The following is a 24,695-nucleotide window of genomic DNA, read 5'->3' as shown; positions in this document are numbered from 1 at the left end:
TAGGTCTATACCATAGGTGATGAGATACAGGCAAATCTATGATCTGGGTCTCATAGTTCTAGTATTAATTATCATTTTGCTTTATTTATTATTATCATTGCAGTCAAATTTTAAAGGAAGAAAAAATAGCTTTCATCTTCTCTAAGAAGACTATTTTTTATCATGTTTTGTGATAAAAATAAATAAGAACTCTGTCCTGCAATGAGTTAGGAAAAGTAAAAGCAATATTAAAAACCATATCTGGTAATCATCCTGAAGGGATCCAATAAAAGTTGTCTAAGAGGTGTAGCCATGGCTCAAAAACTTTTACATGAATGAAATCAATCTATTTCATCATTATAACATTCATTTACTGTTTTATTTTTTATGAACAGTGCAGTGGTTAACAGCATAGACTCAGGCACATTGCTTGGCCCAAATTCTCTTGAGAGATGTTTACTGGATATCAATTAAGTCAGACTGAGTCCTCTAGCTACTAGCTGCAACCACTATTATCTCTGGCCTAGAGTACTGTGACAGCCTTGGAAGTGAGCTCTCCGTTTCTACCCTTGCTCCATGGCCCTCAGAGTGAGACGCTGACGTGACATCTCCAGTCTCTCCCTGCTCCACCTCCCCGCAATGGCTTCCCACCTCACTTGCCATAAAGGCCACAGTTCCACAAAATCATTCATGCTCCCCATTCAGCCTCTTGCTTGTGTGTCTGATCGCCTCTCCTGTTTCTCTCCTCTCATATTTTTCCATCCATGGTACCTCCTTGCTCTTCTTTGAATATGGCAAACACACTCCCAGGCAAAGCCCAGGGCATCTGCCATCTGCCATTCCTGCATTTGTTATCTATGTGGCTCGTTCACTCACTGAACTCAAGTTACTCCCCAAGGATGGCAGGTCAGGGTTTCCTTCCCTCCGCATTCACCCTAACTCAGTCACACTCTCTCAGCCCTTTCTCTTCTTTAATTATCCCCTGCTAACAAGTATATACTTGTATATTTGCTATCCTTCCCAAAGCTCCGGAATATCAGGGGATTCTATCCCTGGCCCCTAGAAGAGGATCTGGCACGTAGTTGCACTCAATATTTATTGACTGAAAACGGAATACCTCTACTAAAAAAACTCATAAGTCAGTTATGAGGATGTAAAATCTTGAAAACCACAGCATGTAAAAGCAGAGTAACATGCTATGCTGAATGATACTCCACACGCTATTCCAGAATAAGGGGCTGGATGTGCCGTACTTGGTATAGACAATAAGGGTGATGTCCTCGCACACTTGAAGAAATGATGTTACACAGGACCAAGAAGGAAAATTATTCTGTTTCTGCCTAGATTGCTAAAAATCCTGGTGGAAGGACACTTTCGAGGATAGCCAGCCCCTGTGGCTTCCAAAAGTAGAACTGGGTCTGATTTCTGCCAGCCGTTGTCCCTGTAGTATGAGTTGACATGGATGCAAACTTTACAGGGTTTCCTTACACATTCTTGAGAAGATGAGCCCTGCCATCAGTGTCCTGGGATGGAGCCACGATCTGCAGAGGAAACCACGATGGTACACGACTGAGAACACTTGGTCTTGATGTTTAAGTCGCTGTCGCTCCTCGTGGCTTGCCCGTGTTCTCTCTTACAATCTAGCAACCCAGAAACAGTGGCCACCAGACTGGTTTACGCCTGTCTTCAGGGCACCTGTTCTTTTACAGACCTGCTTTGCACTCAGTAAATGCAAATGAACTTGATGACTAGCAGAAGTAAAACAGAAATAAAGGTAAATCTATTGAGGAAATAACAGGTGAATTCTTTTCTTAATCATTATTGTTTTTAATTGAAGTACAGTTTCAGGTGAACAGCAAAGGGATTCAGTTGTACATACACATAGATGTCTATTCTTTTTCAGATTCTTTTTCATTATAGATTATTAAAAATGTTGGCTATAGTTCCTTGAACTACACAGAAGGTCCTTGTTGTTACCTATTTTTTATATAGTAGGTATCTGTTAATCCCAAACTCCTCATCTATCCCTCCCCTCTTTCTCCTTTGGTAACCAGAAGTGTGTTCTCTATGTCTGTACAGTCTATTTCTGTTTTGTAAATAAGTTCATTTGTATTACTTGTTTAGATTCCACATATAAGTCATATCATATATCATATCATAAGCATACATAATATATAATATAATATAAATAAATTTTCAGTAAATAAACTATGAATGACTTAGGTGACCTTACACTTTTTAATATTTGTATATCTGACCCTGACTTGCTCCTGCCTTCCATTGTTGTAAGGCATGTGTATAAGTGTATATTATATACAAGTGCTTTTAGATTTTTGAAAAACAAGCTGGGGATGCTTATAAACTCAAAGATGAAACTGAATTCAGAAATTTTAGCTACCAAATAAACTTCAGTTATGACAGCGTCTCCAACACCATGCTGCACCCGTCATTATGACTCAGAGAAAGGCCTCTCCTGTATGTTCTCGGGAGACAGTGCTCCAAGAAGCTTATAGCTTCCTCCAGGGTGACAAGTAAGTCGGCACTACAAGCAATGCCTTAGAAGGATTTCCTTCCAGTCACTTCCTCTAATCAGGAGGTAAGACTATATTAGACACTTTTCCCTTTCAAGTTTTACACATGAAAACATTCACTCTTCAATGAAAAGCTGCATTAACTTTTAGGCTGAAACATACTTCTATTTGTAGCATAAGCCTGCAGGCTAAAACCAACCCCTCAAGACTGATTATGCCAGAGGGAAGAACGTCAGAATTCCCAGAGCCTCTTTCCCTGAGCAGTTACATGCTAGAATTATGTCTTCAAAAATTCCAGGGGCCTTGAGTTCTTACCTGTTGCCACTTTCTGCCTCTAGGCAAGAAGCGAACCGAGTCATCAAGGTGGAGAGGTAGGTCACTTTTTTTATTTAGCAAAGGACTTGCAGGGTTTTTGCTTCAGCAGCACATGCAATAAGGTTGGAATGCTGCACAGAATCTTGGCATGGCCACTCTGTAAGGATGATATATTAATTTCTACACATGTATTTTTATAAGCTACACGTACAACAGAGTACGCAGTATACTAACTTTTGTCCATGTGCTTAGTTGTTCAGTCATGCATGACTCTTTGCGACCCCGTGGACTGTAGCCCACCAGGCTCCTCTGTCCATGAGATTTTCCAGGCAAGAGTACTGGAGTGGGGTGCCATGCTTTCCTCCAGGGGATGTTCCTGACCCAGGAACTGAACCCAGGTCTCTTGCATTGCAGGCGGATTGTTTACAGTCTGAGCCACCAGGGAAGCCCATATTTGTTCAAATTGACTTAAAAAACAGAGTAGGTAATAAAACTGATTAGCTTGGGGAACAAGGTAAGGAGAACTTTACAGATGGGGGAACAGTGGAGGTTAAGCCTTCTTGGTGTAGCCTTATTGTTTGGGTTTTGAATCAGCAGGGCAATTTATTACTTATTCAAAATTTTTAGAGGTCTCATAGAAAAACATGGTCCCTCAATAATATCTGTTTGCCTAAGATTTGAAAATAATCGTGATGCCACTTTGTTCTCTGGTTTTGTTTAGCAATAACATAATTCAATATCCATCTCTTCTAAGACATGCTTCTTGTGAAAAAAATACCACAATTAGGTTATGATCATGAGTAAAAACCTAGGTGGGATTTATGGAAAACAAAGACCAAGTTTTTAATCTTGATATTTTTGTCCTGAATTTCTCAGTTCTCTTTCTTCTAATGATAAAAAATGCATCAGAAATAAAATTTCCCTCTAATTCATTATTTATATCACCAATTAGTAAAAAAAAAAAAAGACCCATCTAGTGAGAGCCTGCTATATTTCGATGTATATACTCAAATCTTCACATCTTACAGATGATAGAAACCGTGGCTCAGGACATTTCAGTGACCTGCTCACTCTGCTAGCCTAGCATACATGCCTGGGCTTCGTTTGATTAGAAGGCTCCCACTCTGCCCAGAGGACCATTTAGCCACACCCAAGGCATGATTCTACTTGAAATCAAGTGATATGTTGACTGCAAATGTCCCACTGCTAAGCTGTGGAAAGTCAGGCAGGCATCTTATAATAACAAAAAGGAGAGAAGGTTATTTCTTTTCCTGCTCTAACATCCAGATGAGTTATGCTACATTGCTGCTTATGATGAAAACAGGTTCTGGAAATGTGCATTAGACAAATGATCTGACTGTTAAAGTGTTTATCCAATGGATGGAAAGGATGTCTTATCATTTCCTTCCTGACCCCGCAGCTCTATAACTCTTTCTGCTTTGACATTCAGGCAGTTAGGAGGACAGTGCCTATGAATCACTTCATTATCCAGAGCACTGGTTAATAAATGTATAAGATAAAATCACTCTTACATGATGATCCTCCATATTACTGCCTCATGTAGAGTCAATCAAGTAACTGAACTTTAATAGTATTAAGCATGGGGTGAATTCTCCCTCTAGACATGTGAAATTGCCACCAGACCATGCGCAAACCATAAAAGACAAAAAGAGGTAAAAGGGACTGTATCAAATTAAAACCTACTGCTCTTAGTTAAAAAAAAAAAAAAAAAACCTATGAAAATAAAATGACAATCAAAACTAAACACACTCTCATCATACAATCCAGTAATCATGCTTCTTCCTTGGTATTTATTCAAATGAATTGAAAATTTATGTCCATGCAAAATCTGCACATGGATATTTGCAGCAGCTTTATTCATAATTGCCAAAACTTGGAAGCAACCAAGATACCCTTTAGTAAGTAAATGGATAAACTGTGATACATCTTGCCAATGAAATATTATTCAGCACTAAAGAGAAATGCGCTATCAAGCTATGAGAAGGCATGGACGAGACCTAACTGCATATAACTAAGTGAAAGAAGCCCATCTGCAAAGGCTACACACCACGTGATCGCAACTATATGACATTCTGGAAAAGGCAAAACTATGGAGACAATAAAAAGTTCAGTGGCTGTGGAGGTCTGAGAGGGCAGGGACGAACAGGCGCAGGACAGAGGACTTTTAGGGCAGTGAGAATAATCCTCGTGATGCTGTAACAGCAGATATAAGTTGTTATGTATGTTTTTCAGACCCATAGAATGTAAAACAAGAGAGAACCCTAAGGTAAACAATGGACTCGGAGTGACAATGGTGTGTTAGCGTAGCTCATCAACTGTAACGAACGTGCTACTTTTGTGGAGGATGTTGATAATGGGAGAGGGGATATGTGGGAACTCTTGGTACCTACCTCTCAACTTTGGGATGACCCTAAAACTGCCCTAAAAACGAGTCTTCTTTTTTAAAAAGACATAGAAGGAGAGACTAGATCTGTAATACGTGTATCTTACAAAGGATTTGCATCCATAAAACATGGAGAACTCTTACAACTCTCTCACAAGCAACTTAACACAAAAGTGGGCAAAAGATCTGAATAGATACTTCTCAAAGGAAGACAAACAAATGTCTAATGAGCCCAAGTAAAGATGCTCAATACCATTAGTCTGTCAGAGTTGGATTTAATTTGATATGCAAATTAAATTTACAGTGAGATACCGCTACGCACTAACAGGAAAGTTAACATGAAAATATTAACAGTATCAGGTGCTAGTGAAGATAAGGAGAAACTGGACCTCTCACACATTTCTGCTGGAAAAGCAAAATGCACCAAACACAAAGCGAAATGTGCACTGGGGATACAGCTCAGCAACGCCGCTCTCACGTGCTCACCAGGAGAGATAAAGGCACATTTCCACACAAAGCCTTGAAAATCAAGGTTCACTCCAGTTTTATCATCCTCCCAAACGAAAGCTATGTAAATGCCCATCAGTAGGAGAATGGATAAACAAACTGCAATATATTCATAAGGTGAAATACTACTAAGAAACTAAAAACAAAAATCTTTAACCACCTCTACATGCAAGGACCTGGGTGAATTTCAAAAACATTCCATATGAAACTAGCCATATACAAAAGGGTACAGACCATATAATTGCACTTAGATGTAATTCCTGATAAGTCAAATGAACTTACAATGACCAACAGCATATTAGAAGCAGTCTAAGGCCAAGACGGGTTGCAAAAGAACATCAAGGAATTTGTGGGGTGAAGATAATATTCTCTATCTTGATTGAACATAAAGGAGTATACATTCGGCAAGACCCATTAAGCTGTGAATATAAAATAAGTCTTTGTTTTCTGTAAGTACATCACAACAAAGTTGTTTTATGGGGAAAAAAAGGTTCTTGTCCAGGTTAGGCTCTGTCATAAAAGATGCAGATAAAAATATTTTTAAATCTTTCAAAAACATTGTGAATGTGTTTATGTTCTAAAAAATGTTTGAGGTAGGGATATATTACATAAAATTCTGACTACAATGTCTGGGATATAGTAGGTGGTCAACAGATAGTAATTTCATTCTCTTTTTCAGTTGTTTTTATGTGGAAGAGATAAATAATGTCTTCAAAGGCAGTCAACTATAAAATAGTGAGAAATATATGGGAAAGGACAAGAGTATGAGTCAGTGGTTAGTCATCGATGAACAATTAGAGGAGCTTAGTGTTTGATGAAATCTCTTCCCTCTTGTGACTTTGAATATTACCTGGGTCTCAGAATGTCCTTGCTGCTAACCTTCCTAATTCTGGCATCCCTCACTTTTTTTTGTACTCAGTTGACTTCCAGTACACATTTCCTATGGGGCTTCCCAAGTGCTGCTAGTGGTCAAGAGCCCGCCTGCCAGTGCAGGAGACATAGGAGACTCGGGTTCCATCCCTGGATCTGGAAGATCCCCTGGAGGAGGGCATGGCAACCCACTCCAATATACTTGCCTAGAGTATATGGAATCATGAACAGAGGAGCCTGGCGGGCTACAGTCCATAGCGTCACAAGAGTCAAATGTGACTGAAATGACTTATCGTGAACACACTTGCACATTTTCTATATTAGACATAATATTTTTAAGCAAATGTCTTTGCTTTTCAATTTTGTCACGAATTCCTAGAAGGCAAGAACCATGCCTGATACCTCTAATTTTTTATGGCTGATTCGTGCCGAAGAAGGGAAAGGTTACCTACGCCAGTGTTCTGGCCTGGAGAATTCCACAGACTGTAGAGTCCATGGGGTCGCAAAGAGTTGGATACGACTGAGTGACTTGCACTTGCACTTGTACTGAAGAGGCATTCAATAAAAGTTGAATATTGTTGATGAGATTCATAATATCATCCTTGAAAAGCTCTTGCCTCATCAATATTATTTAATCAAATAAATTAGATACTATTAACTTACTTCCATATATGATGAAAAAATTTTTAAGAGATTCAACCAGATATTTTAAGGTCTTTTTCTTTTTCTTGATATATTTATAAATCTACAATCTTTCATTTATTCACTTGCTTGTGAAAGTCACTCAGTCGTGTCTGACTCATTGTGACCCCATGGACTATACAGTCCATGGAATTCTCCAGGCCAGAATACAGGAGTGGGTAGCCTTTCCCTTCTCCAGGGGATCTTCCCAACCCAAGCATCAAACCCAGGTCTCCCACATTGCAGGCAGATTCTTTATCAGCTGAGCCACCAGGGAAGCCATTCTTTACCAGGTAAGGCACCAGGGGAAAATTCACTTGCTTAGTCTCCTAATAAACACATACTGAACATCACTGGCCAAGCAATATGTTAAGTGTTAGAAATAGAGATTATTATGCACTCATATTCTAGAAAAAAATATCAAATACAGCAATGAATTTATAATGGTGGGACAAACACTTCATGAAAAGTGTGGGGGCAGGGAGAAAGATGACACCAAGATAATGTTTCAGATAAAGTTCAAAAGAAAATTTTTATCCATCACATGGAACAACAGACTGGTTCCAAATAGGAAAAGGAGTACGTCAAGGCTGTATATTGTCATCCTGTTTATTTAACTTATATGCAGAGTACATCATGAGAAACGCTGGACTGGAAGAAACACAAGCTGGAATCAAGATTGCCGGGAGAAATATCAATAACCTCAGATATGCAGATGACACCACCCTTATGGCAGAAAGTGAAGAGGAACTAAAAAGCCTCTTGATGAAAGCGAAAGTGGAGAGTGAAAAAGTTGGCTTAAAGCTCAACGTTCAGAAAACGAAGATCATGGCATCCGGTCCCACCACTTCATGGGAAATAGATGGGGAAACAGTGGAAACAATGTCAGACTTTATTTTTCTGGGCTCCAAAATCACTGCAGATGGTGACTGAAGCCATGAAATTTAAAGACGCTTACTTCTTGGAAGGAAAATTATGACCAACCTAGATAGCATATTCAAAAGCAGAGACATTACTTGCCCACAAAGGTTCATCTAGTCAAGGCTATGGTTTTTCCTGTGGTCATGTATGGATGTGAGAGTTGGACTGTGAAGAAGGCTGAGCGCCAAAGAATTGATGCTTTTGTACTGTGGTGTTGGAGAAGACTTTTGAGAGTCCCTTGGACTGCAAGGAGATCCAAGCAGTCCATTCTGAAGGAGATCAGCCCTGGGATTTCTTTGGAAGGAATGATGCTAAAGCTGAAACTCCAGTACTTTGGCCACCTCATGTGAAGAGTTGACTCATTGGAAAAGACTCTGATGCTGGGAGGGATTGGGGGCAAGAGGAGAAGGGGACGACAGAGGATGAGATGGCTGGATGGCATCACTGCCTCGATGGACGTGAGTCTGGGTGAACTCCGGGAGTTGGTGATGGACAGGGAGGCCTGGCGTGCTGCGATTCATGGGGTCGCTAAGAGTCGGACACAACTGAGCGACTGATCTGATCTGATTCATTATCTAATCTAAAATTCTGTAATCAAAAAAAAATAAAATAAAATTCTGTAATCAAATGAACTGATGTATCTGAATGTGGATGATCTGTAATTGATACTATAAATAAAGGTTGAATTATTCAGACATTGTGTGTGTTTGCTCAGTCATGACCGACTCTATGCAACCCCATGGACTGTAGCCCACCAGGCTTCTCTGTCCATGAGATTTCCCCAGCAAGAATCCTGAAGTGGGTTGCCATTTGGTTATTGTCCTAGGCAGTGAGAGTAACTCTTTTTCTCTGATTACCTCAAGACCTGCAGTTATACCCAAAGTCAATATGCCTATCCAAGGCTTCACTTTTATTTATAAGAAAGTCTGTTTGCATAAACGGCTCAGAGAGTCAACAGTGAACCAGTACATTAAGACATGATTAGAAACTCACCTCTTCCATTTTGGGCCTTAATGGAAGGTCAAGGTGACTACTCTAAAGGCAGCTTTCTTCCACAGAGGAAAAATGAGAAGTAGGTCACAAGGATTTTATCTACTTAGGTATTTCCTTGTTGCAATTTGATATAAAAAAGTAATCTGTACCAATCTGTACTCTTTCTTTAGGCCAAAAAGGGAAAAATAACACTGGAAAAACAGTTCAAGTCATCACATCTTCATCCATTTGAAATCTCAAATGTTCATGTTACCTCCTTGGTCAGTGACCTTCTATACAACGTTTCCTTTAAGAAATTTTCAATCCTCCATGACTCTCCTTTACCTAGAAAATCCCTCCTTATCCTCTGCATCCTGATTTACACATCACTTTCTTAAAGATGACATTCTTGACTGCATCCCTTCAGATACATACCCAGCTCCAATCCCAACAGACTAGGAAAGAGTGTCCCCTCATATGCTCTCATGATACTTCTTCACAAAACTTACAGTGTTTGCAATTAATTATTAGTGTGTTTATTTTCTGCCTCCCTTACCAGTCTGCACCCTCTGTATGGGCAGATACTGTTTTCATCTTGTTTGTACAATAGGCACTAAGTGCTATTTGTTTGATAAATTAAATTTACATTTACAGATTTACAATAAGGAAATTCAGGGAACTAATGCTTTCATTTTGTTAATGAGAAATCCAAGATAAAGCAGTTCTCTGTTACATAAGTAATTCTCACAATTTTAAAATAGTATCCTAGTTTGATAATGTTTATTTTCCTTCTGCACTACTGAGCATTCGTGTAAAACCTAGGTTCTATTTAACATAGAAGTTACTTTCATGGAAATATGTGCAATTCCATTTATCATAATTAAGCACAGAAAAATAAAATGCTATGTGAAGCAAAAGGCAAAATTTTCCTTAGATACCATGGCTGTCCTGTTTCTGTTTTGACCCTCCTCTTGTTTATCAGAAACATTCACAACATCCCAGCTCTTATGGTTTCCTAACTGAACCAAATTTAGTCATTTGATGATACATACTTTGGTAGGTATAATTGTTTGCATTTCTCTAAAGTGCATTGCTACCAAAATATATGAAGTATCATATAATTATCCTGTTTTGGTATGATAGTCTCTCAGTCTTGTCCAGCTCTTTGCTGCCCCATGGACTGTAGCCCACCAGGCTCCTCTGTCCATGGAATTTCCCAGGCAAGAATACTGGAGTGGGTTGCCATTTCCTCCTCCAGGGAATCTTCCAGACACAGGGATTCAACCTGCTTCTTTTGCGTCTCCTGCATTGGCAAGCAAATTCTTTACTTTAGAGCCACCTGGGAAGCCCTGATCATGCTATATATAAAGCCTATTTGGAGAGCAGTCCTTTACTATTGAGGTTTATTTTTAGATGGTTATAAATTCTGTCACAATTTAAAAAACTGTCAGAAGATTTTTCTGAAATTTGAAAATAAGGCAAAGGTGGGGAACTTAACTGTTTAGCATCATAAAGGGTCAATGACTGCCTAAGGATTGTCTAGGCAGGCACAGTGCTATCTCAAAGAAATTTCCAAGAAGATAGAAATGCTGCCCAGTACGGGAGCCACTCAGTACTAGCCAGTAAGCCCATACAACCACCAAGCATGTGAAAAGTGGACAGTGTGACTGAGGACCTCAGAGTTTTAATATGTCCAATTTTAATTAATTTGAGCTTAAATTTTAATAGCCATATTTGGGACTTCCCAGGTGGCATAGCAGTAAAGAATCCACCTGCCAATGCAAGAGATCCCTGGGTTGGGAAGCTCCCCTGGAGGAGTAAATGGCAACCCACTCCAGTATTCTTGCCTGGCTAATCCCATGGACAGAGGAGCCTGGTGGGCTACAGTCCATGGGGTCACAAACAGTCGGACACAACTGAGAGACTTTCACATATATATGTATAAATCTGATGTAGTAATTTTACTTTCACATATCTTTCTTAATTTCCATATATATATATATATATATATATATAATATCTCACATCTTCTCCAAAGTCATTGTAACATCTAGTTTCCTTACTAAATAATAAGTTATGTGAAATTGCTGACATTTGTTCATTTTATATTTTCCAGAGAGGCATGATCATAAAATTAGACTTTAGCAGCTTTGGAGGTCACCCTTGAAAGCCCCTAAAATTCACTTGTAAAATTATTTTTGAGATTTCTCAGACAACACCTGATAATCACAAAGATTTATTTCTTTATAAAAGTGAAAAAAATGCTAGAAATAATTAGGTTTGTTTGTCAGTTTCATAGTTAATAATAAGTACAACCTTATTATATAAGAGCTGCATGGGAAGAACTGCAAAATCAAATAGAGATTCAGACTTCTTTAGCCTAATTTGCATAAATAAAATATTAATAAAAGTATTTTGGAAACTAGATGCTTTGGAGGAAAGGCTCTGGAGATTCTTTGGTGCCTTCCATAATATGTTCTTATCCTCAGAGAAAGCATTGGTCAAACCATCATGAAAGCCTATTAAAGAACTCTGTTCCCCTCTGCTTCTGACGTCACTGGTTGTTGTCATAAATTGACCACAGCCCATTAGTCTCATCATCAAACAGCTCTCTGCTTCTTGCTGCCTGCCTGAGGCTCTGCTGTAAGCTATGGGCTTGATTTGGTGACTTCAACAAAGGCGGTCAGTCCCAGAGCCTCATATAAGGACAGCACCAAGTACTCTTGAAAGAACAGACCCTCAGGGATAGGCTTCTAAACCCACATGGCTTAGACAACTTTCCCAAGCTCCCAGATAGTAAAAAGGTTACTTTCAGCACACTAGGGACCTCAGCAAATTTGAGGGAACTCTAAAAGAGAAGATTTCACCTAAAAGCAAAGGTATTGCAGGTGAAATCTAGTGGAAAGAGTCTTCTGGGGTTGGTTTCCTAGCCTCACAGTAGAGGAGGAACTAAAACAAAATTCTAAAAAGTTCAACTTAAGATTCCTTATGAAAATTTCCAGATGGAAGTGAATTTTGTGGCATTCATGGTTGCTCAATACTGTAAGAACTTAAAGCAAAGACTAGAAGGCAGCTACAGTAAATTAACACTCTCGACACACCTTTGGAAATAATCAAGGCAAAGCTGTGCTCCAATAAGATCTCATTTACAAAAAGCTGATGCACTGGACTTGGCAAACAGGCTTAGTTGGTCAATATCTGACCTGAATTATAGAACTAAGGCAAAATGATGACCAGAAAGTACCTTCAGTAATATACTGACCCTGTCTAAGAAAAGGGACTTAGTTCATCCCACTGTTTAATACTGGTTAAAAGTCCTAGATTTAGTCAAGTTACTGCTAACTTTTAGGTTGATGTCTCATAGAAATGCAAATAATTTTTGTCTGATGAAACAGATAATCCCAAAGATTTTTTTTTTAAACTCTACAATATTACTTTTTAAAATTGTGAATATAGCCTCTGTTTTTCAAATGCTTTTCAAATATAATACTGATATCCTTCATTAATTAATGAATTAAATAAAATGTATATACATACACATTTAAGCAATGGATATGTATATTAGTTTATAAATGGATATGTATATAAATTTTAATAAATATATAAATTTAAGAATGCAAATTGTTATACATAATCCATTTTATATTTGCCCAAAAGTTGTAATTTTACATTTTGAAATTATACTTTTACAAACTATATGCTGATATAGTAAGTCCAGTTGAAAAATATAAAGCATTGTTTCTTGTGATCTGACCACTTAGAACTTCGGGATGGTCATCGCTAAACTGGAGGTGGTAGACCAGGATTTCTAAAGGCCTTCATAAACGTCACTTTAAATATTCTAAAACTGAGAAGTTTGATTACATAAAAGTTTAATATATTGAGACAGAATATTATTGAAAGAAGGAACCTTTAACTTTCTGAAAAGAACTTGAACAGACTTGGAATATACTATCTTTAAATTGCACAATGAGAGAGATCCATTCAAAATGAAAAGACACCATTTAGATGATCACTTAGGCAGGAGCAATTGCTCTTTAACTGAGCTATTTGTTCTTTAGATATATAACTTTTAACATACGCATAGAATGATACAAGATTTGTACCTTTCCTAGAGTTTTTTCCTTGTCATGACAGGAAATAACGTCATTCTTTATCAAATAGTATATGCTACACTGAGACAGAAAGTCTCTCTGCACTTTTCAGATTGAGAACAAAGCTGCTATGGACCTGAAATGGAATTTTGATCTAGCTAGAAATTTTGACAAATATAAAATTGAGAATAATTTAAACTTTTCTAAAGCATAGCATTAAAATGGTCTGTAATGGGTCATACAAAGTTCTACAGTCTAAGATTAAAAAAATATAAATTTATAAAAGAAGTGAAAAGCAAAATAATAATTAAAACAACATATAAAAGGATAAAACCTATAATATTTATGATGCAGATGAATCATTTTGGGATTACATCAATAATGGATTTGGTCTGTATTTATTTTACGGTGATTGAAATATTTATGTATTAAAAATATAGGATATTGCAATATAGACCAGTTATGAGTCAACTGCAATCTTGAGAATAAGAATTTACCCATAGCTATCAGAGCAAACACAATAGAATTTTGGCCTCAGAATCAGGATTGTGGACTTATTACAAACCAATGATTTATTTATTTGGTTATCATGCAGATGTAGCTCACTGGAATGTGTCTATATATATATATATATATACACACACACACACACAATGTATACACATATATATACACACAGACGTATACCTGCAGCCGTTTGTGCACATGTATATATTTTAGGGCTGCACACTGATGAGATGACAAAACTCCAAAACTGTTTAGGTGTGAGTCACTCCAAGTACCAGCGAACTATCGTTTTCATCACAGAACTCCCCTCCTCGCCTCGCGCGGGTACCCTGCGCCGGGCACTGTGAGGCACCGCGCTCATTTCACTGAACTCCGCAAGAACCTGTGGTTGACGTGCCAAGCACAGTCCAGCGAGGGCACGTGTGTCTAAGTTTCTTGGGTGTGGTCATCTCAGTCTGGCATTCCCTGGGAGGAGCAGCACCTTGATTAATCCCCATCAAGCACCGTGTTGGTGGTTTCTGAGGAGATGACCAAAAATCTACCATGAATGCTTCTAACAAAGCTCCTCAAGGAGACTTGGTCTTCAGGAATTTCAGGAGCGATGCCCTTTTTTCTGCTGTTTGTGGGCATGTTATCTTTTCTCCATGTGATACAGAATCACCAATTTAAAGGAAGGGGCACAGGAGTGATAAAATAGTCCAACACTTGTTTATTTGACTAGATACGCCAAGGAGTAGATTCATAAAGCTGTGACAGTACTTCATAAGTTATTATGGAAATTTAAATTTGCTCTGGACATCCAACATGTTACCTCTTTCTTCTCAAAACTCTGTGATGAAAAGGTCATTGTTCTCAAAATTCTGTAAAGTTTTTATCAAGGGGGTGGAATTCTCCAGATGTCAAGGTTTAAGAATGACGTAGAAAGGATTTAACTTGTGGCACGTTTGCAACAGTCTACGCTTTTCCTATGATAGCACGTGCTCCTCTCTACTTGGCTGCCGCTTTTACTGGGGTCCCTGATGATACATCACCTTTTCAGCAAACCTTCTAGACAACCACATCTAAAAAGCCACCAAGTCATTCCTTATCATAGCACTCTCTTCCCATTTTCAAGTTAGTAACCATCAGATCTATTCTGGTTTATCTGAAAGAAGCTATAATAATAATTTTAAAAGAACTTTAATAATCATGTGTTTCCCTCATAATAAGGGCTTGTTGCCTATTTCCCTTCACAAAATGATGGAATGATGGAGACCATGAATGGTGGACATATCTTGTTTACTGGTCTAAAGTCTGTCCCTGGCTTACACTGAAAAACCTATAAATAACTAAAAAGAGGATCCAAAAATATTAAATCCTTTGCCAATAAAATTTTATACTGATTCTAAAGCGCAAACTAGAGTTATTATCTTATATGTGGAGGAAAAGCAAAGCTCATTTGCAACTTAAACACTTAAGAAATCATGATTAATATCTGTCAAGTTTCCTTAGAGTTTTTAACTCCTTCCCTCAAATAAAAGACCTAGGGGTAGGGAATGAGTGTCTATTAGTGGTGTCTCACAAAATAGGGGCAGATTTTATTTTCTTGACTCTAAAATCGCTGTGGACAGTGACTGCAGCCATGAAATTAAAAGACTCTAGCTCCTCGGGAGAAAAGCTATCACAAACTTAGTATATTAAAAAGCAGAGACATCACTTTGCCAACAAAAGTCTGTATAGTCAAAGGTATGGTTTTTTCAGTAGTCAAATATGGATGTGAGAGTTGAACTATAAAGAGCACCGAAGAATTGATGCTTTTGAACTGTGATGTTGGATAAAACTCTCGAGAGTCCCTTAGACTGCAAGGAGATCAAACCAGTCAATTCTAAAGGAAATCAATCCTGAATATTCATGGGAAGGACAGATGCTGAAGCTGAAGCTTCAATACTTTTACCACTTGATGCAAAGAGCCCAGTCACTGGAAAAGACCCTGATTCTGGGAAAGACTGAGGGCAGGAGGAGAAGCGGGCAACGGAGGATAAGATGGGTGGATGGCATCACTGAGTCAACGGACAGGAGTTTGAGCAAACTCCGGGATATAATGGAGGACCGGGAAGCCTGACGTGCTGCATTGCATGTGGTCATAAAGAGTTGGACACAACTTAGCGACTGAAAGACACAACACATTTACATCAGTTCAAGTTGTGAGAACCAGTGGGGACGATTAATGTTTGGATAAATCAGTTTATCAACACTGCATGGCATGTATTTCATATTATTAGTGACCCTTTTATACCCAAAGGCTGTGTCTCATCTATTTAAAAGCTTTCTGCGCCTACAAACATTTCTTTATTCATAAAATCAATTTCTATAAACAGCGAGATCTTTGCTTTCAAGAAAAGCTTCTTCTGAAAAAGTGATTATATGGATAATCGCTTCCTTCTATTGCCAAATTCCAGCAAAATACGTAATTTATCCCTCTTGTTTGCACAGCTGTAACTGCTGTGGACATGGCCTGCCATCGATACCCTTTTGTAGCCTTTCCTTTAGGTCTTTAATAAGGAAAAATCATATTTAGATATCAAATAAATTTTCAAATTACATATAATTCCTATTTATTGTCGCTTGTATATTGGCCAACAGATTCTGAAAAACTCAAGTTAGCACTGTAATCACTTTTCAGGACAAATTGAGAAGGATGACTTGTCATTTCTTTACATTGGTTTCAGTAAACACAAGGAGATCAAACCAGTCAATCTTGAAGGAAATCAATCTTGAATATTCATGGGAAGGACTGATGCTGAGGCTGGAGCTCCAATACTTTGGCCACCTGATATGAAGAGCAGGCTCATTAGAAAAGACCCTGATGCTGGGAAAGATAGAAGGCAGGAGGAGAAGGGGCAACAGAGGATGAGATGCTTGGATGGCATCACCGACTCAATGGACATGAGTTTGAGCAAGCTCCGGGAGATGGTGAAGGACAGGGAGGCCTGGCGTGCTGCAGTCCATGGGGTTGCAGAGAGTCAGACACAACTGAGCGACTGATCAGCAACAAAGTGCTTCCCACGGCTTCCCACTGGAAGTCAGCCCCCAGATGCGTTTTCTGCGGCTTCTACTAGGAGACATCTTTCCTTACTCAAAATACAGGTGCTCAGAAAACCAAAATAAAAGTAAACTGAGCGGATATGTCTTCTCTCTCTTTATACTAGTTTCTTGTAGGTGGTTTAACCATGTAAAAGCTATTTTTTATTTTTTTCTTAAATGTCTTACTAAGCACCATTTCCATACCAAATATACTACATTCTTTAGGAAAAAATTCATATTTCTGTGGGCAAAATTGGTATGACTGGATTTGCTATCTGCTGAAGCTCTTTAAATAAAAATGTGTATTCAAAATGAATCTTTTAGAAATCTCTACCTTACTTAGTAAACATAGACAATATTGACATTCACCTGGATCTCCTAGGCAGGGAGACTTCTCAAGGCCTAAGGGGTTATCCTCAGCGATAACATCACCAGATAGTCACTACTTTCACACTTTAACAAACTAGTTTCCTCTTTGGCATTTTATTCTTCAGCTTAAGATCCACTGGCTTGCCAGCAATTCAAGATTTCAGTTAAGTGCTGTCTTTTCATTTATTTGAGCCAGTGGACTTAGTTTTAGAACTTAAATTCAGGAAGAAGATTCAGATTCTAAGAAAAATATCAAATTCCCAATAAGATCTATATTCTCAAGATTGTTTCCCCCTATCATCACTAAATTCAATGAGTCTTTAGACTGAACATATAACGAAGTTATTTAAAAATCATTTATGGTAAGACATGCATGAGTATGACATAAAACTGAAGATCGAGGATGCAAAACCTATGTTGGGCAAGAAGAACTTTCAAACTAAGTATTAATTGGAAGAATCAAGTCATCATTCTGAACTTGGAATATAGAAAATGTTTTTAAAAGAGAGAGGGAGATATTTTATTACGGAATGTTCACAGAGCTATCCAGAATTTTGATATACCAACTAAAAATAAACTTTCAAAATGACTTTTGCATCACAAAATATTGAAAGGCTATTACTAACCCCAATCTGATTTCCCCAATTTCCACTAGAAGCTAGACATTATCTTCAAAAAGATTTTCCCTGCTTAAGAAATACAACATAGCAATATTAGCATGCTATTTTTATATACTTATATTCATTTGCATTTAATGATGTTGCAAGTTATCTAATACACACATTTGTAATTTTTGTTACATTTTGAAAAATATAGGTAGCATATTTATAGAGTAAATATTTAGTCAGAATGTTAAAAATATACAAAGTATAGAACAATAAAATAAGATTTAATTTTTCCCTCCCTCGTATCCTCTGTCCCTCTTCCTTCTACAAAATAGAGTTTTACGACTGTTTTCAGAGGTTCGATATGTAAATAATTTGATATCTCACTTAAGGCATTCCAATATTGAAAATACAATGTACTTAATTTTTGAACCACTAAAAGTATTTTTAAAACTTATTTTAAAAACCATTTTCATTGAAGTCACTTTTTTACTATTGATGAATTGCTTTGTCTTAGTTTGATATTTTCTTTCCTGAAATAAATTAAATGACACTGTTTACCTTAAAATTTTCTATGAATTGATCATTAATAAAACTCAACATTTTATGGATTTATAAATATCTCTACTTATTACATTTTGGTATAAGATTCTTAAATTTGATCTAATTTCTAAAATAATCATCTAACTCAACAATTTGACAAGGCGTTAAAGTTTTCAAGGAGTTTTTAATGCATAAAATTGGTACCAAAGCCCTAAAAGAGCAACTGCAATTGATTCGTAAAATACTTAGAGAGAATGTCCACTTTCCTCTGTACAGTCATCTTCATTTTAGGTTTTCTAACAGCAAACTACTCCCTTATCACACATAACCAGATTTATTGCTGAACAAGAAAGGGAATCCTAGACTTTTTTTTTTTTTTTTTGATGCCTCTGTGTGTAACCTACTAATTGGAGTATTGAGTATAGTACGGTCAAGAGAAAGCAAACTCGAATTTTCTTCAATGGCTTTTCCCTGAGAGGTACAGAATGGTTTCACAGCTTTCTGGTAATCCACATTTAAGATAAAAGTATTTGAAATTGGAAATAAACCAAGCATAACAAAGACTCCTACACTGCACCACCGCAATGATTAGAAAGGACCATCTTTGAGCTTTGAAAACAGAGAGCAGACAGTAAGCTAGCAGCCTGCAGCCCTGAGCAGAAGCTCTTTTCCATGAAAACTCTGTTGCAAACCCAGCTTCTCTTGCAAACCCACAGGCTAGAAGAGGGAACCACAGCCACTCCAAAGTGGAGTTTCAGGCCCATCATTAGGGCTTTCTGTCCCCGTCTTGGTGCTTCCTTCATGAATGAAATATGCAGATGGCACCTTACAGTGGGGCTCCTTCAATGAGGAAAGAAGGTCAGAAGACACAGTTAACACAGCCAGCACATTAGAAATCTGTGACCGATGTACTTACACCTCCAAATGCCTCCAGATCTCAGCCTCTGGAAATATCTAGCCCATTTCTCTATGGCACTGTTGCTTGCATCAGCTGTGGAAATTGACATAAAATAATAGAGTGAGCCAACAGGTGCTGGACAGCGTTTCAGAGCATCAGATTCAGTGAACACTAAAGGCACATTGACGGCGTCCAAAATCTGAATGATAAATAGCAAGTAAATACCTTCCGATCCACCAGAAGGGGGAGGGACGCTGAGCTGTGACTGCCGCTGCCTGCTCGCTTGTGTAACAGCAGAGGCGGCTCAGCCCCTCTGACGGGCGGTGAAGTGCGCTGCCTGTGGGCGTCTGGGCGGTCCTAGCGCCTGCCCCAGGTTAGCACCCGAGGTAACCCAGAAGAGCCTCCCTGCTCCTTGAGATTCTTCCAGCGGGAGTCACCAGGGGTTTTTCAGGGACGTCAGCTCGTTAAGCATTAGGGCATGGGGGTTTGGGTTTGGGAAAACTGACCAGTACACAGGATCGTTCATGTTTCCAGATACTGCTGCTGAAACCAGGGGGAAAAAAATAAAAATAGTACAGACATCTTGTCCGTTAAATACAATGTGTTGTTGAAAATGTTAGAGTCAGAGGGCTTTTAGGAAATAAATTCCCACGTATTCTATTTTGACGGCAACCCGTGTCTTTTACTCCCCACATCTCCCTCTGCCCCAGCCCTGCCAACATTTAAAATATAAAGGGGAGTAGGGAGTTTTTTAAAGCTTGATAAATCTTTTCTTTTCTTACCATTTGTCAAAAGTATTTGTTACAGGCCTAAAAACTCCATGGGCTTCGCAGATAGCTCAGTTGGTAAAGAATCCGCCTGCAGTGCAGGAAACCCTGGTGCATTCCTGGGTCGGAAAGATGCACTGGAAAAGGGATAGGCTACCCAGTATTCTTGGGCTTCCCTTGTGGGGCAGCTGGTAAGGAATCTACCTGCCATGAGGGAGACCTGGGTTCGATCCCCGGGTTGGGACGATCCCCTGGAGAAGAGAAAGGCTACCCACTCCAGTATTCTGGCCTGGAGAATTCCATGGACTATATAGTCCATGGGGTCACAAAGAGTTGGACGTGACTGAGCGACTTGAACTTTCACTTAAAAACTCCATGTTTGGTGTGTTCTGTTTAAAAGTCTCAAAATAAATGCAAAGCAAACAAAATAGAGACCTCTAGAAGCCTATTTTCTAAGAGACGCAAAACGTACAAAACTCCCAATAAACGCCACCCTTCATCTTTCTCTATTCATTTGCCCCACTTTTTCCCCCTCTGTAGCACCTTTTCCCATATGACATTCATTTTTTTTTTTTAATTTAGCTATTGTCTAACCCCCCACCCCCACCCCGGCCACTGCAACACAAGCTCTGTGAGGGAATCTGTTCTATTTACTTTGATAACGTAATTCTTTGAGAGCCTGGAAGCTTACTTAGCACATAGTGTGTAAGTCGCTCAGTGGTGCCCTACTCTTCGCGACCCCATGGACTGCAGCCCACCAAGCTCCTCTGTCCATGGGATTGTCCAAGCAAGGCGACTGGAGTGGTTTGCCATTTCCTTCTCCAGGGGATCTTCCTTACACAGGGATCGAACCTGGGTCTCCTGCACAAGATTCTTTACCAACCAAGCTACCAGGGAAGCCCAATCCTCCATAAATAAATATTTGTGAAAGAATGAACTCGACACCAGGAAATTACACTCAAATAAACAAGTACAAAAGTTAATCTCTTAATTGATTAAATTAAATTGGTAGATCTCTCTGAGCATCTGTTTTATTTAAGGGGTTGTGTTGAGTTTATATTTGCCTTTAAGAAGCTTATAATTTAAATGTAGAGAAGATATATTAATCTATGTGTGCAATCAAACAATTATGTGTGCATATAATATTTGCCATAATGGAGTAAATATAAGTCCGGATGTGCTAGTCTTGCTAGGGGCTTCTGTTTTGACATTATGAATACGGTGTTCAGCCAGGGAATTGGGTTGGAGAATTCAACTCCGATTTCTTCCCGCAGGTATAAAGTTAGAGTTTGGCAGACAGTAGGCAGATTGGTTCCATAGGGATCAGAATCTGGAAAGTGAACTCCGGTAAGATTTATTAAAAGAAGAAATACAGGTACTAACACAGGTTGCAAAAAGTCGGACACGACCGAGCGACTAAGCACAGCACAGCAACACAGGTGACGAGGAGGACAGGTAAGCGGCTGCTGCAGGCCCTGCATCAAAGCCTCAGGGAGTCGGCAGAATGGTCCAGCATCCACCAGGGGGTGGCTGACTTTTAGAGCAGGGGAGAGGGCCCCTCACACCTCGTTCAGGAGGTCAGACCATTCGGTGAGAAATGGCAGCCAGTAGCAAGCATTTCGGCCCACGACAAGGTTGCTGGTAAGACTGAGGCTCAGAATTCCAGAAGCCAAGATGGGAGAGAGAGAAGAATGGAAGGTCAAAGTAAGACTCTCCCCATGGAGCACTCAAGGTGGAATTTTCTCTTAGGAAAAGTACACACCCCAAATGCACAGGGCCAGACTGAGCCCACCAGCAAGGGGCACTGGTGCTTTTTAAGATCTCAGGATCTGGAGGTCAGTCAGTCAGACTGATCTCAAGTCACATGCAAGTCAAGCAACTGAGACTGTGGTTGGGGAGAATGGCCCAAAGAGAGAGGCAGGCAATCATTAGAGTCAAGTGAAGCCAGAGTCATTTTGCCTTACGGAAAGATAGATTGCTTTTTGAGCCACAGATTAAGATTGACTTATCCATGGTAGTTCTTTCCACTTCTCAATTGAGCATGTTTTCTGAACTGAGATTCTCTTTTAAAGAAGAAGTTGACTAGCAGCAAAAGGGCTAACATAGCCTCCAGAGATGCTCGTTAGAACACAAGTTGTGTGGACAGGACCGTCGCAGGAAACGGCTGGCTGTGGCTGGTACAAGATGGAGGCAACACCCCTCCATCAAGCATCTCTGTAGCCACTGATTTCTGTGCATTGGAGAGCCCTGAGAAATGATGCACTAAGTCCATGGCCGGGCCTCAGAAAAGCACTGACATGCTATCTCTGTGTGATACAAGTGGAGGAAAGAAGAGTCGGGCTGTTGCCACTATATACATAAGAATTTATAAAGATTAAAGACTCAATCGACATAAAATAAAAGAATCTTCATCTAGTTAATATAGGGAAAAACAGAGAATATACCTTCTTTTGATAAAAACATGGAACGTGTATCGAAATTGATCATGCACTAGGCCATAAAACAAGTTGCAAAAACTTCTAAAGAATGGATATCACATAGACCGTCTTCTCTGAGCAGAGTCACTGCTTACATCAGTGACGGAATGATAAATCAAACATTCTATACAGCTGACAAATAGAACCACACAGCTGAGTAATTCATGAGTCAAAAACATAATGAACACACGAAGTTACAAATCATTAGAAATAAAAATACTACATACAGGAGGCTATAAAAACATGCTTAAAAATGCATTTAGTCTTCAGTTCTTATATTAACAAATAAAAAGTCAGACAATTAAGGGAGGAGATGTATGTTATTAAAGGGATAAATCAATGCAAAAGAAAACAAATCTATACCACAGAAATATAGAACATAAAGAACCAAGAAAGCCAACAGTATTTTTTAGAAAGTTAAAGGGGTAAATATTTGGTTAGAATCGTTAAATATAAAAGAAAAAAGGCAAAAGACTCATTTAAGAAGCCCTTAGAAAATAGGTTTTTAGTTTCTTAAAAATTTTAACACACATTTGTCATATAACCCATCCATGCCACTCCTAGGTCGTTTTCCCAAGAAAGATGAAAACCATACAAAGATTTGGATATGAGTTTTCATACCACAAGACATTTTATACTGATCAAGAAATGAATAAACAAATTGTCATATATTTGCCTAGTGAGATAAAACTTAGCAATAAAAAGGAGTTAACTTATTGATATATGCAACAACATAGATTAATCTCAAAATCCTTACGCTAATGTAAACAGTCAGACAAGGAAGGGTACATATTTTATGATTTTATTTATATATAAAATACGAGAAGATGCAAATTATCTATAGTTACAGAAATGAAACCAGAGTCTGCACGCGGGCAAGGGGCAAGAAGAGATTGCTGGGAACGATGGATAATGAATATGTTTATTATCTCGACTATGGTGATGGTTTTATAGAGTTTACAAAAGTCAAAATTCCCTGTGTTAGGCCAAGTCCTTAAGAGGCAGATCCCACAAAAGGATCAGATTGTAAGAGAGCACTTGGGGGGTGGGGAAACCTGAGAGGAAAGAGGGGAAGGAGATGAAGGAGCCTGGGAAGACCCTGACACCACCCTACCGTTTGCAGGAAACAGGAGAGCAGGATGAAAAAGAGGAAGGCCTTAGACAGGAGTATAGTTCTGCAAAATGTCGGCCCGGCTGACACGGATTTCTCTAGGCCATCGGTGGAGCCCTGCATTGCAAAGCAAAGGGGCTCAGCTCCCTGGGGCACTGGGGTACTGGGTGGGAGCCGCCTGTGGGAAGCGTGACGCAGGCCCAAATGCAGTGATGGTTTCAGAGCGCAGCCGCCGGTACTGGCAGCCATGTGCTCTCCTACAGTAGATCTGAGAAGGACGTTCCCAAGCCTTCTCCTCATCAGCTTAGACAGTTTTAAAATGTGTTCTTGATTATATGTCAGTTATGCCTCAATAAAATTATTAAAATGAGATACCCAATAGTGGACAAAGCAGAAGTTAAACATAACAAGAGAACACTATGGACAACTTTATGCCAACAGACTTACAAACCTGGAAATGAACAAATTCCTAGAAAACATAATTTACCAAAACTGCTTTTTTTAAAAAAACAGGAAATCTGATTAATTCCAGTATTAAGAAAGACATTAAAACAAATGCTTGAAAATCCAGTAAGCCTATTCATGTGATGATACCTGAGACATATATACAAGAATGGTCATGGCAGCAAGGTTTGAGTAATACAAACTTGAAAAATTTAAAGAGTCATGTACTGGAGTGGGGTGCCATTGCCTTCTCTGGAAAAGAAGGTTAGGTAATACTAATACACAGAATAACAAATGTATAATCTTATACACAACCAAATTTTGAAATATACATTCAACTAAAAGCATAAATCCCAGAAGAATAAACATGATTACTGTACTAGAGACTTTAAAATAAAACTTAACAATATGATGTGATGGGCTATACATTTTAAAAAGCCAATAATTCACACTTAGCCTAGTGATCATTTCTGAGTTGAGATGGTGAAGTAGTATGTGCAATTTATTAGTAATGATCTAATTCTTGGGTTTGTGGGCATTCACTGTACCTAATGCTTTTTACCATACACGTACTTTATATTAATTCTTTGTGTGCAGCAAATAATACATATATAACATATTCTTTTTTAAAAAAAAG

At 38.7% G+C, this 24,695-nt stretch overlaps 1 protein-coding gene across 1 annotated transcript in view; it reads right to left on the bottom strand.

The window, feature by feature from the left end:
- RAB27B (RAB27B, member RAS oncogene family) overlaps positions 1-19,554 on the bottom strand; it is a 198,146-nt gene extending 178,592 nt beyond the window's left edge. The window contains exons 1-2 of the mRNA XM_070779104.1: positions 19,485-19,554; positions 19,278-19,352 (exon numbers count right to left, since the gene is read on the bottom strand). The gene's annotated coding sequence lies outside the window, so the exon portion shown is untranslated. The remainder of the gene's footprint in view (positions 1-19,277; positions 19,353-19,484) is intronic.
- Between the last annotated feature and the right edge of the window lie 5,141 nt (positions 19,555-24,695).

The sequence above is a fragment of the Bos indicus genome, chromosome 24 (genome assembly GCF_029378745.1).
Source record: "Bos indicus isolate NIAB-ARS_2022 breed Sahiwal x Tharparkar chromosome 24, NIAB-ARS_B.indTharparkar_mat_pri_1.0, whole genome shotgun sequence".
Classification (NCBI taxonomy): Eukaryota; Metazoa; Chordata; class Mammalia; order Artiodactyla; family Bovidae; genus Bos; species Bos indicus.
Note: the sequence above shows the minus strand (reverse complement) of the source record. Positions and strands in the feature narration are given on the sequence as shown.